Below are 10,888 nucleotides of genomic sequence, written 5' to 3'. Positions count from 1 at the left end.
GACAATATGACTCTCGCGACACGACGGTGGCAGTACCCGATTTTGATAGGCTTCTGTGATAACGTAATAAGGAGCTGCAGCTATATCTGTTTTGAAAGCTTTATAGAATGATCCACTCAGTCCATCAGGTCCTGGCGTTTTCTCAGGGCTCAGGTCTTCTATAGCCTGCTCTATTTACTTGATGCTTATTGGCATTTCTAATCTATATCGCTGTTTATCATCTAGACTTGGCAAAAGGCGTAAGAATTCATTTTCGAATCCCTGTTCGCATTGCGTTTCATGTCCTAAGAGTTCGCTGTAATATTCTACAACGGCAAGTTGGATGGTTTTCTTATCACGTACTATTTCATTTCGGTATGTTATCGCATTTATCTCCTTTCGCGTGGCATAACTTTTTTCATCCGAAAACGAGCGCTTTGTAGGTTAAATTAAAATTAAATTATGGGGTTTTACGTGCCGAAACCCCTTTCTGATTATGAGGCACGCCGTAGTGGAGGGCTCCGGAAATTTCGACCACCTGGGGTTCTTTAACGTGCCGCTTTGTAGGTTGTTCTCCGCACCATAGATGTTCTGCGCGTGCGCGAATAATTGCGCCCCAATATTTTTCCTTATCGACAAGTTCCAACTGTGCTTTCGTTCGCTTTGTTTCTTTAGCGAAACAACCAGGACGGATGCTTTCCATGCTTAAATAAAAATTGAGCTCACTTTGTAATTCTATTTCTTTTCTTTTTTCTTGGTGGTGTAAAACGCTGGACCTTTCTATGGCTATTAACTTTGTTTCTTGCTTAAAACACTCCCACCTTTCCGTGCAGTCACTGTGATCACCCGATAACAGCTCTTGAATGCTATCTTGAATTTTTTAAATAAATATTTCGTCCTGCAGCAATTTTTCATTGAATTTCCAAAGACCCCAGTTGAAACTTGACGGCTTCTTTCGACCAAGCGAAAAACGGACCAAACTGTGGTCGCTAAAATAAACATGTTTGACTTCATAATCACTGCACAATGGCAACGCTTCCCCAGAAACATAGACACGATCCAGTCTGGCATGGCTGTCCCCTTGAATATGAATGAACCGAGGTGTATCATTATTGGCTAAAACGTCGCCTATATCCTATAAATTATGTTCTTGAACGAGTGCTGCCAAGAGAAGCGCACTGCCTTCGAGACCAGACAGATTACGGGCTCTGTCTTCCACTTTGCAGACACAGTTGAAGTCTCCCAACATGACCATGGTTCTCTCACATTTCAAGTGACATTCCACGCTTTCAAAAAACGCCCTGCGCTGGGCTGTTCTATTCGGCGCGTAAACACAGATAACGCGGAACTTCAGATTGCAAAACATAAAATTGCACATTATAATACGCCCGGTATCATCACTAAATACATTTTCCACAGTTATAGCAATATTATTGCGAAGAAAGAGCACACAGCCCCCTGCTCTACCAACAGCATGAGAAACGCACACATAATATCTAGACATGAACGTGTGGACTAGGCGTTCGGTCCTTTCCTCAGTTTCAGTCTTTGTCTCTTGTACAGCAATAATGTCCAGATTATTTTCGATGAACAGGCGATTAAGCTGGTACTGCTTCTTCTTTGCCGTAAGTCCCCGCACGTTAATCGTGCCTACGCGTAAGGGTGTTTCAATGCGTATCGCCATTTCTACAGGAAAGAGATCAAGGCCGATAGATCCCAACAAATTTTCAGCTCTCGTCAGTGACGAAGGATCACTCACATTACCGTAGCGAGTCTGGGTTCAGCCTGCACTGTTGACTGGTCTTCCATCGGCAGCTAAGAAGTAGCAGCCTTTTCCACCACCCCTTTCCCGACCCCCCACCCCCCGAAACGGGCAAAAGCACGCGAATGCACGACCTGTTAAGTCCGCTGTGTCGCCGCCGCCTTTCTGTCCGGTATTATGGTTGGCGTTGGTCTAAAAGTTGGCCTCCGGCCAGTTGCTGTCTTCACAGGTGGTTCGTTCGCATTTTGAGTGCTCGCTTTCTGCTCTTCGCCGGCACTTTCTTCGTGCATTCTTTTGGCCGGTGCCGCTGCTTTGCTGGTTTCCGTAGTGTCCATTACGGTTGAATCGTCCTCACTCGTTGCTACGGAGGGTTTCTTGCTTGTGCTTGCGTCATTACTTGTTTCAGCGTCCTTAGCTGATGTAGGCTTGCCAGATGTCGGTATGGCTTCACTCGCAACCTGCTCTACATCTCGTTTCGTAGAATTTGTGGCTGGGTCTTTCTTTGAAAGTGGCGACAGAGACGGTCTCGACGCACTGGCACTTTCCTCTGCGTCGACTTCGTCCATGAGGTGCTCGTTGACGACTTCCTCACTTCTCGGTGAGCCCGCAACGTTTGCATACGTGCGCACGCACTGACTTCGTGGCCGAAGCGTCGACACACAGAGCAACGTGGCACGCGGCACTCGCGCCTGATGTGCCCCGTACGGTTGCACCGAAGACACAGTGGAGCACGACCTGGCACAACCACTAGCGCCATTATGCCTGCTACTCGTAGCTGATGCGGTAGATCGTCAAGTGTCACGCCTGGCTTCAGCTTGAGGGTGACCGTACGCATAGACGACCCCTTGTCCGTGATGCCTGGTACACGCCATTGCTCTTTCTGGACGTCGGTGACTTTCCCGTATGGAGCAAACGCCGCGTGTACGTCTTCGTCGTGCACATTGTGCAGCAACCAGTGGAGTTTAACCCGGACATCCCGGTTGTGTGGATCCACAACCAAACATCGTCGTTCCTTGACTTGAACTTCCGTAAACTTCAGCAACTTCTTTGTCGCTTCTGCACTCTCGAACGTCACCGCCCAGACGTGGTTCATCTGGAATGCCCCCAACGCGACCACCTCGGGCAGGAATTTCAGATGAGCCAGCGTGTCGCGAAAATCTTCGACACGGATTGGTCTAGCTTCCACGTCGCCGTGAAGAAAAACTGTGTTAAAGCACACGAACCTGTAGGCAGTGGCGGCAAAACAACATGGTATTCCGGTTCAACGGACGCAGGCATCCTGTTTCCGCGGCTTCGCATAGCCGCAAACACCGCCCCTACGGAGCACGACATTCGAGGTCCGTACCGAACGGTAGCCGGAAGTAGAATCCTAGACCAACGAGCCGACGTCTTTTCCCATTTGCGGCACGTTTACAGTATCGTAACATCTTGGCTCTCTGCAATAACAAAGACGCGGGCATCTTTAATCACCTTCGTGCTGAGAAGAGAATAGGAACGTACAGAAAAAAAGAATGGATAATGTTCTTTCGGTTTATTAAACATTTCTTTATATGCCGGCTGACATTAAAAAAAGGAATTATAACGGGCTCGTCCGGGATTTGAACCCGGGCCCTCTCGCACCCTAAGCGAGAATCATACCCCTAGACCAACGAGCCGACGTCTTTTGTAATTTGCGGCACGTGTACAGTATGGTAACATCTTGGCTCTCTGCAATAACGAAGACGTGGGCATCTTTAATCACCTTCGTGCTGAGAAGAGAATAGGAACGTACAGAAAAAAAAGAATGGATAATGTTCTTCGGTTTTACTTAAACATTTTTTTATATGCCGGCTGACACTAAAAAGTGCAATAACAACGGGCTCGTCCGGGATTTGAACCCGGGACCTCTCGCACCCTAAGCGAGAATCATACCCCTAGACCAACGAGCCTTTTCTTTTTCTTTATTTCCGGATTTCGTCAATTATACGTCACACAAGAATTCGAAGCTCTGCATTCAACATAACTGGACACATGTCGATACATACTAAAAACGGGACTTTTAGCTCGTCCCGTGTAGCTTGGTTAGTAAGGTTTAAGCTCCAATAACTTTTTGATTATGAGCAACCATTCAGGTGGCTCGTTAAGAGCATCTAACACATCTCTAACATAGAACATACTTTCAGCAAAATATATCTTGGCTGGCTTGGGATCCACATGCTCGTGTCTGAAATCCATCCTTTTTTTCCAGACACTGTGCATTGTAACCAACATCATAACATCATATGGCACGTCCCCTGTTTGCACAAATGGCAAGAACCGAATTCCGAATGGCATTAGCGGAAAATCCTTTTTAAGCGTCCTCTGTAGGACGTCCCACAAGAAAATTGAATCAGAGCAATCTAAGAAAATATGTTCAATTGTTTATGACTTGTTACATATCACACAATTTACACCCCAAGGCAGATAGATACCTTTTTCTGCTAAGCATGGTTTAACAGGGGGCGTGTCACTGTGCAATAAGAAGAAAAACATTTTAGTTGACGCTCTAATAGGCATTTTTTTAACACGTTTCAGTACATCCCGTTCGGGCACATCAACTAAATCCTTATACAATTGTTTTTTGCTTACTGATGACAAATAATCCCTAGAAACATGCACTTCAAGAAAATGAGAAGCATAAACAACTTCTTTCAAAAATCGTTTTGTCGCTACATGCGGTGCACAAAAAGAAGGTACAATGTACTGTGGTAGCGCATCACGCCGGCGCACTTGCATGACCGTACGTAGAAAGCCATCACTTTGATCACGCAAGAAAAAATATCGCGAAACAAGTTGCTTAAGGAACAAGTGCGAAAGGCGAAGCCCGCCTTTCTTAACAGAATGAAAGAGATTTATTCTGCCGGTCCTCTCCCAAGTCGATCTCCAGAGAAAGATAGCAAAAATTCTGTGGATCTTTTGCACACACGTTCGCGACATGCATAGCACCTGTAGCATATAATAAATTTTCGCCACGAGAAACACATTGCAAACTGCTGCGCGCGCAAATATCGACAGGTCGCATCCGCCCCACTTTGTTGTCTGTGTCCTAACGTGTTCCACTTGATCAGTCCACTGTTCGGTATTTTCCTGATAACATTCTAAAGGAACGCCAAGATACCTGGACGGAGAAGTGGTAAAGTTGATCCCCTCAAGCTGTTCTGGCCTAGAATCCCACTCCCCATGCCAAAACCTTAGACACTTTTTCCAACTAATGACACTTCCAGTGAGTCTACAGAAAGCTCTTGCGTCACTGAGTGCCTCTTGTATGCGCTCTTTATTTTCACAAAAAATCGCGATGTCGTCTGCATTGGCCAAAACTTTTATTTCATGCGATAAAAACTGATAACCCGTTACTTTTTTATTGCTCAACACTCTTAAACAAAAGGGCTCTAAGTAAATAGGAAACAACAAGGCTGATGCGGGACATCCTTGACGGACACTAGAACGCACGGCTATATCTTCGCTGAGTTTCCTGTTAATTACGATTTTAGCCTGGCGATGATTGTATGCCATTTTCACACCATCTCTTATTACCGCTCCTACATTTACGTAATCCAGCAATGCAAAAAGTATGTTATGACACACCCTGTCAAATGCTTTTTCCAAATCTAACTGAATCATGGCTATACGGCCACATGACGCATCACAGCACTCTAAAATTGTTCTTGCCGCATGAATATTGCTAAAGATACTTCTTCCTCTTATTCCACATGTTTGGTGTGTACCAACAATATCGTTAATTACCGTTTGAAGTCTTTTTGCAATAACCTTCATATACACTTTTTAATCAACATTTGTTAGACTTATTGGCCTATAATTTTCTACCGACTGCAATCTTTGAGGATCTTCAGTTTTTGGTATAAGTATAATATGGCTTTTCCTAAAAGACATGGGCATTTATTTGACGTCATATGCCTCCGTTATGGTACGGTGAAGCATTTCTGAAATTTCTGTTTTGAAAAACTTATAAAAGGCAGTCCCGATGCCATCTGGTCCAGTTGTCTTGCCGTTACTGAGGTCGTCAATCGCTTTCTGAACTTCTTCTATTGCTATTGGCCTTTCAAGACCAATTTTAACGTCCTCATCCAGTTTGGCATAAGTGACAGAAAATCTTTTACAAAAGGATCTTGCACTTCTGCTTCGCTGCCCAACAAGCTCCGATACCGTTCAAGGAAAGCCAGTTCGATGATCTTCTGGTCTGACGAAACCGTGCCACGATAGCGTATTTCTTTTATCTCCTTTTTGGTAGCATACCTCTTTTCTTCAGCTAGCGCGCGTTTGGTGGGTGTTTCTCCCACCAAAAACCGTTCCGCACGTGCCCTTACCACGGCGCCTTTATATATTTCCTCAGCAATGGATTCCATCTGTCTTTTCACTTCTTTAATTTCGTTTCTGAACAATCCGGGTATCGTGCTATCGGCATTTAAAAGATAGTCCAGTGTGGCTTGTAGCTCGTTTTCTTTTTGTTTTTCCTTATATCGTAGGATGCTTGACCTCTCAATTGCGCACATTTTTACTTCGGTTTTAAAGTTCTCCCAAACCGCGGTGAAGCTTGTGGTATCATTAATCAGAGCTTCTTTGCACTTTTGGCTAACCAGTTTAACAAACGCTTCGTCTTTCAAAAGGTTTTCATTTAACTTCCAAAGGTCCCAATTAAACGCACTTGTTTTTTTTTATTACCTACTTGGAACATTACAAGACTATGGTCACTAAAGCTAACGTGTTTCACTATGTAGTTGCTACAAAAAGCCAAGATACTTTGCGAAATGTACACGCGATCTAAGCTTGCGTGGCTTTGAAGCTGAAAGTGTGTGAACTGCGCATGATTTCCGCGAAGAACATCACCAACGTCCACAAGGTCACAGTCCTCTGTTAAAGCTCGAAGCTGTAGCGCACTTTTGTCACGAACTGGATTATTGCTAACCGTATCTTCAGGCATGCAAACGCAATTGAAGTCACCAAGTAACCTTACAATTCTGTCACACTTTAAAGAATTAGCTACGTAATCAAAAAAACATTTTCTGTCGGAACATGTATTAGGTGCGTATACACAAATAATTCGCCATTTTTTTCATGAAAAGAAAAATCACAAAGTGCTAATCTGCCATCTTGAGAAGTTGTGACACTTTCTTCAATAATGCCAATAGACCGTTTTAAAAAGATGACACATCCTCCCGACTTTCCAATGGCATGGCATACATAGACATTAAAATTTGCTTTATAATTATCAACCATGCGGTCAGCCTGCTCCTCGCACTCAATTTTTTATTCTTGTAACGCTAAGATGTCGATAACATTTACCGTCGATACACTGACGGTAATTTAAAAGACATTGAATGTGAGGGGTCAAGCCGACCGCAGTGCGATAGATTCATGATTCTGGGACTCAGACTCACAGTCTCACGCCGCTCTGTAAGAAGTGGCCTCGCTGTGTGAAACGAGGCCGAAGCGTGTTCCTTGGCGGCACTCATTGCCGACACACAGTGCTGCTCGTCCGACCCAGTTCAACCGTCAAGTGCTATTCCAGTCAGCAACCCCGCTAGCGCGGGGTCACTGTTGGTGTGGTCCTTTTGTCTGGCGGCACGTTGAGTTTTACTTTAAGCGAACTTCTTCTGATGACTGGTGTCTTCAGGAGTGGCTCACCAGTGCAGTCTTCGCCTCGCTTGCCGACGTCTTCATTCCGCTCACGCGGCCTCTTTGAGACAACTGAACTGCCGCTTTTGCCTCCGTCTTTGTTGGCGTCTTCCTTGTTAAGTTCGAGCTCATGGGTTTCCATGACGGTCGCAGGAACGCTTGTGTTGTCCGAGACTTTATCATCTTCTGCTGTTTCTTGTAGCTCGTTGGCTTTGCTGTCCTGGCTGTCGTCCTTTCCTTCAGCGTTTTCAAAGGAGGGTTGCGTTAATGGCTTGCCGCCAGAGCTTGATGCAACCCCATTTCCGCTGGTTGTTTCCTCCGCATCGACCTGGTCCATGAGGTGTTCGTTCACAGTGTCATTTCTACCGGACCCTGTTACGTTTGCGTAGCTACGCACACACTGGGTATCGTCGTGGCCATAACGACGGCAGAGCCCGCAGCGTGGAACTCGGCACTCGCGCCGTATGTGACCCGTGCCGTGGCACCGGAGGCAGAGCGGCGGTCTCCCTGGTACATGCACTAGTGCATGGTCTTCGCCGACGCGGAGCTGGTGTGGCAGGTCTTCCACGGTGTAGCCAGCCTTCAGGCGCAGGGACACTAGACGCGTGTGGGAACCCTTGTCATTACAGCCTACCACACGCCACTTCTCCCTCGATATATCGCTAATAGTGCCGTAAGGCGCCAGGGCAGTTCTCACGTCTTCGTCCGGTGTGGTGTGCAGAAGCCAATACAGCTTCATTCTGATGTCTTGGTTGCAGGGGTCTATGACAACACACCGCTGCTCCTTAACACTGAAGGCTGGGGCTGTCAAAATCTCCTGCTTGGCTTTTCCGTCTTTGAATGTTATCGCCCAGACGTGATTCATTTGATACGCCCCTAGGGCCACAACTTCCGGCATGAGCTGCAGACGGTCTAAAGCATCTCGGAAATGTTCGACACGGTATGGCCTTGTCTTTACATCAGCGCGCAAAAAAACAGTAGTCGTAACGGTCGTACCTGAAGGCAACTGCGGTAAAATGATCTGGTATTCTTGCGATGTCGTATCGTTCAACCTGATGCCGCGACCCAGCTGGGCCGCTGAAACCGCCCCTGAGGAGCAAGACATTCTGCGTCCGCACCGTACGGTAGCCGGAAGTAGAATCCCCCTAGACCAACGAGCCGACGTTTTTTCCCATTTGCGGCACGTTTACAGTATCGGAACATCTTGGCTCTCTGCAATAACGAAGACGTGGGCATCTTTAATCACCTTCGTGCTGAGAAGAGAATAGGAACGTACAGAAAAAAAGAATGGATAATGTTCTTCGGTTTTATTTAAACATTTCTTTATATACCGGCTGACATTAAACAAAGGAATAATAACGGGCTCGTCCGCGATTTGAACCCGGGACCTCTCGCACCCTAAGCGAGAATCATACCCCTAGACCAACGAGCCTTTATTTTTTTATTTTTTTATTGCCAGTCCTCGACATGTCACCACAACACACATTCCTTAAATGATATACCCAAAAACGAAAGAAAAGGAAAAGAAGAAAAAGAAATAATGAATACAAAAACCGAACAAGAAACAGTAATGTACACATTCGTTGCCGTCCGCTACTGTGGCATGACATTGTCGTATTAAAATTCCTTGAGCGCTGTCAGGGGTTCAACCCTGGGCAGCCACTCATGAACAGGCTGTTGCAACTTCTGCACTTCTACATATCGCTGCATACATTCTCGGAAGTATACGCGCGCCGGTCGGGCATCCGGGTCACAATGGTAGCCCGCCATTCTTGCGCGCCATAAACAGTGGAGGCCCGTAAGCATGATCAGGTCGTACGGGAATCCTTCGTCATCATTTACTGCCAGAAACCTGATTCCGTGTGGATCTATCGGTAACTCCTTTTTCAAAGTCCTTTGCAACACGTCCCAGAAGAAAACCCGCTCCCAACAGTGGATGAAGACATGATCTATGCTTTCCGGTTTTTTACAAATGAGGCAGTGGGTTCCCCATGGCATGTAGAACCCACGTTGTTCCAGGAATATTTTAACAGGTAAGGTACCGGTATGTAATTTACAGAAGAAAGATTTCGTGGCTGGTTGAACTGGCATCATCTTCACTCTTTTGAATACGTCTAGGCCTGGGCCTCCACTGTACACGGCTCTGTACATGGGTACAAGCAAAACACTATCACACAAATCACGGTATAACTTTTTCCGTTTTGCACTCCACAAATATTCACTTGAAAAACGAACAAGCAAAAAAGAAACGCTATCAACTATTTCCCGAAAGAAACCACGGACAGATCCTGGCATTATTTCGGTACCTACTACAAATTCGGGAAGTGCTCTTGACAGCCTCATTTGAATCACGGTGCGCAGAAATGGGTCATTTGTGTCTCGAAAAAAGAAGAACCTGTTCACCAGTGGACGCAAGAAGAAGTGCGCCAACCCCAGACCACCATCCTTCACGCGCCGGAAGAGATTATCTCGGCTACATCGCTCCCAGCTCGATGCCCACACGAAAACAGCGAACACGCGGTGCAGTTTCTACACATTAATCCGGGAGCACTGTAGGACCTGCATTACGTATCAGATTTTTGTCACGAGAAACATGTTGCACGCTGTAGCTCTCGCGAGTATTGACAGGTGACCGGCGTTCCATCGGTCGGCTTTTTCTTTTATTTCTTTTGCCCGCTCCTTCCAGTACTCGCTACTGTCCTTGTAGGCATCAAGGGGTGCGCCAAGGTACTTAACTGGCGTCGTGACCCAGGTGACGTTCGAAAAGTGGTCTGGTGTGGACGCCCATCCCCCGTGCCAAAACCCCAAACATTTCTGCCAGTTAACGAAGCTGTTAGTGACGTTACCAAACTTTCTGACGATACCAACGGTATTCAATACACTCTGCTTATCTTTACAGCACACAGCCACATCGTCAGCATATGCCAATAGCTTCACCTCTGCTGATTGAAGACAAAAGCCCTTAATATTTTCATTTTCGGTGATGGCCTGACATAGCGTTTCTATGTAGACACAAAACAAGAGTGGATTGAGTGGACAACCCTGGCGAACGGAGCGCTTCACGTTAATGGGGGCCCCCAACGTCTGATTAATTATAAGTCTGGTATAGCAACTCCGGTACGCCATGGTCACCCCCTCAGTGATTATGTGGCCAAAATTAACGTTTTCAAGAATGGTAAGCAATATCTCGTGAGAAACACAATCAAATGCTTTCTCCAAGTCTAGCTGGTGGATCGCAACTGCATCACACATGGCATCACAACACTCCAGCACACACTTCAACTTATGAATGTTAGTAAAGATGGTTCTTCCGCGAATGCCACACGTCTGGTGTGGGCCGACTACTTCCTTAATGACTGACTGCATACGCCGTGCCAGCACCTTCATCGGTATTTTGTAGTCGCAGTTAGTAAGCGCTATGGGTCTATAGGAGGAAAGTTGCTTGAGCTTCTCGGTCTCTTCTGTTTTAGGTATTAGTACTGTATGGGACTGGCC

The 10,888-nt window shown here is 46.2% G+C and overlaps 3 non-coding genes across 3 annotated transcripts; all 3 read right to left on the bottom strand.

Annotated features, from left to right (window-relative positions):
• Positions 1–3,324: 3,324 nt before the first annotated feature.
• Positions 3,325–3,396, bottom strand: TRNAP-AGG (transfer RNA proline (anticodon AGG)). Its single transcript has one exon. It is a non-coding gene; the product is annotated as a tRNA-Pro (tRNA).
• Positions 3,397–3,597: 201 nt separating this feature from the next.
• Positions 3,598–3,669, bottom strand: TRNAP-AGG (transfer RNA proline (anticodon AGG)). Its single transcript has one exon. It is a non-coding gene; the product is annotated as a tRNA-Pro (tRNA).
• Positions 3,670–8,753: 5,084 nt separating this feature from the next.
• On the bottom strand, positions 8,754–8,825 carry TRNAP-AGG (transfer RNA proline (anticodon AGG)). The gene has a single exon. It is a non-coding gene; the product is annotated as a tRNA-Pro (tRNA).
• Positions 8,826–10,888: the final 2,063 nt, after the last annotated feature.

This window comes from Dermacentor andersoni, chromosome 1 (genome assembly GCF_023375885.2).
Source record: "Dermacentor andersoni chromosome 1, qqDerAnde1_hic_scaffold, whole genome shotgun sequence".
NCBI classification, from domain to species: Eukaryota; Metazoa; Arthropoda; class Arachnida; order Ixodida; family Ixodidae; genus Dermacentor; species Dermacentor andersoni.
The sequence above is the reverse complement of the archived record's forward strand: the minus strand, read 5'-3'. Positions and strand labels throughout refer to the sequence as shown.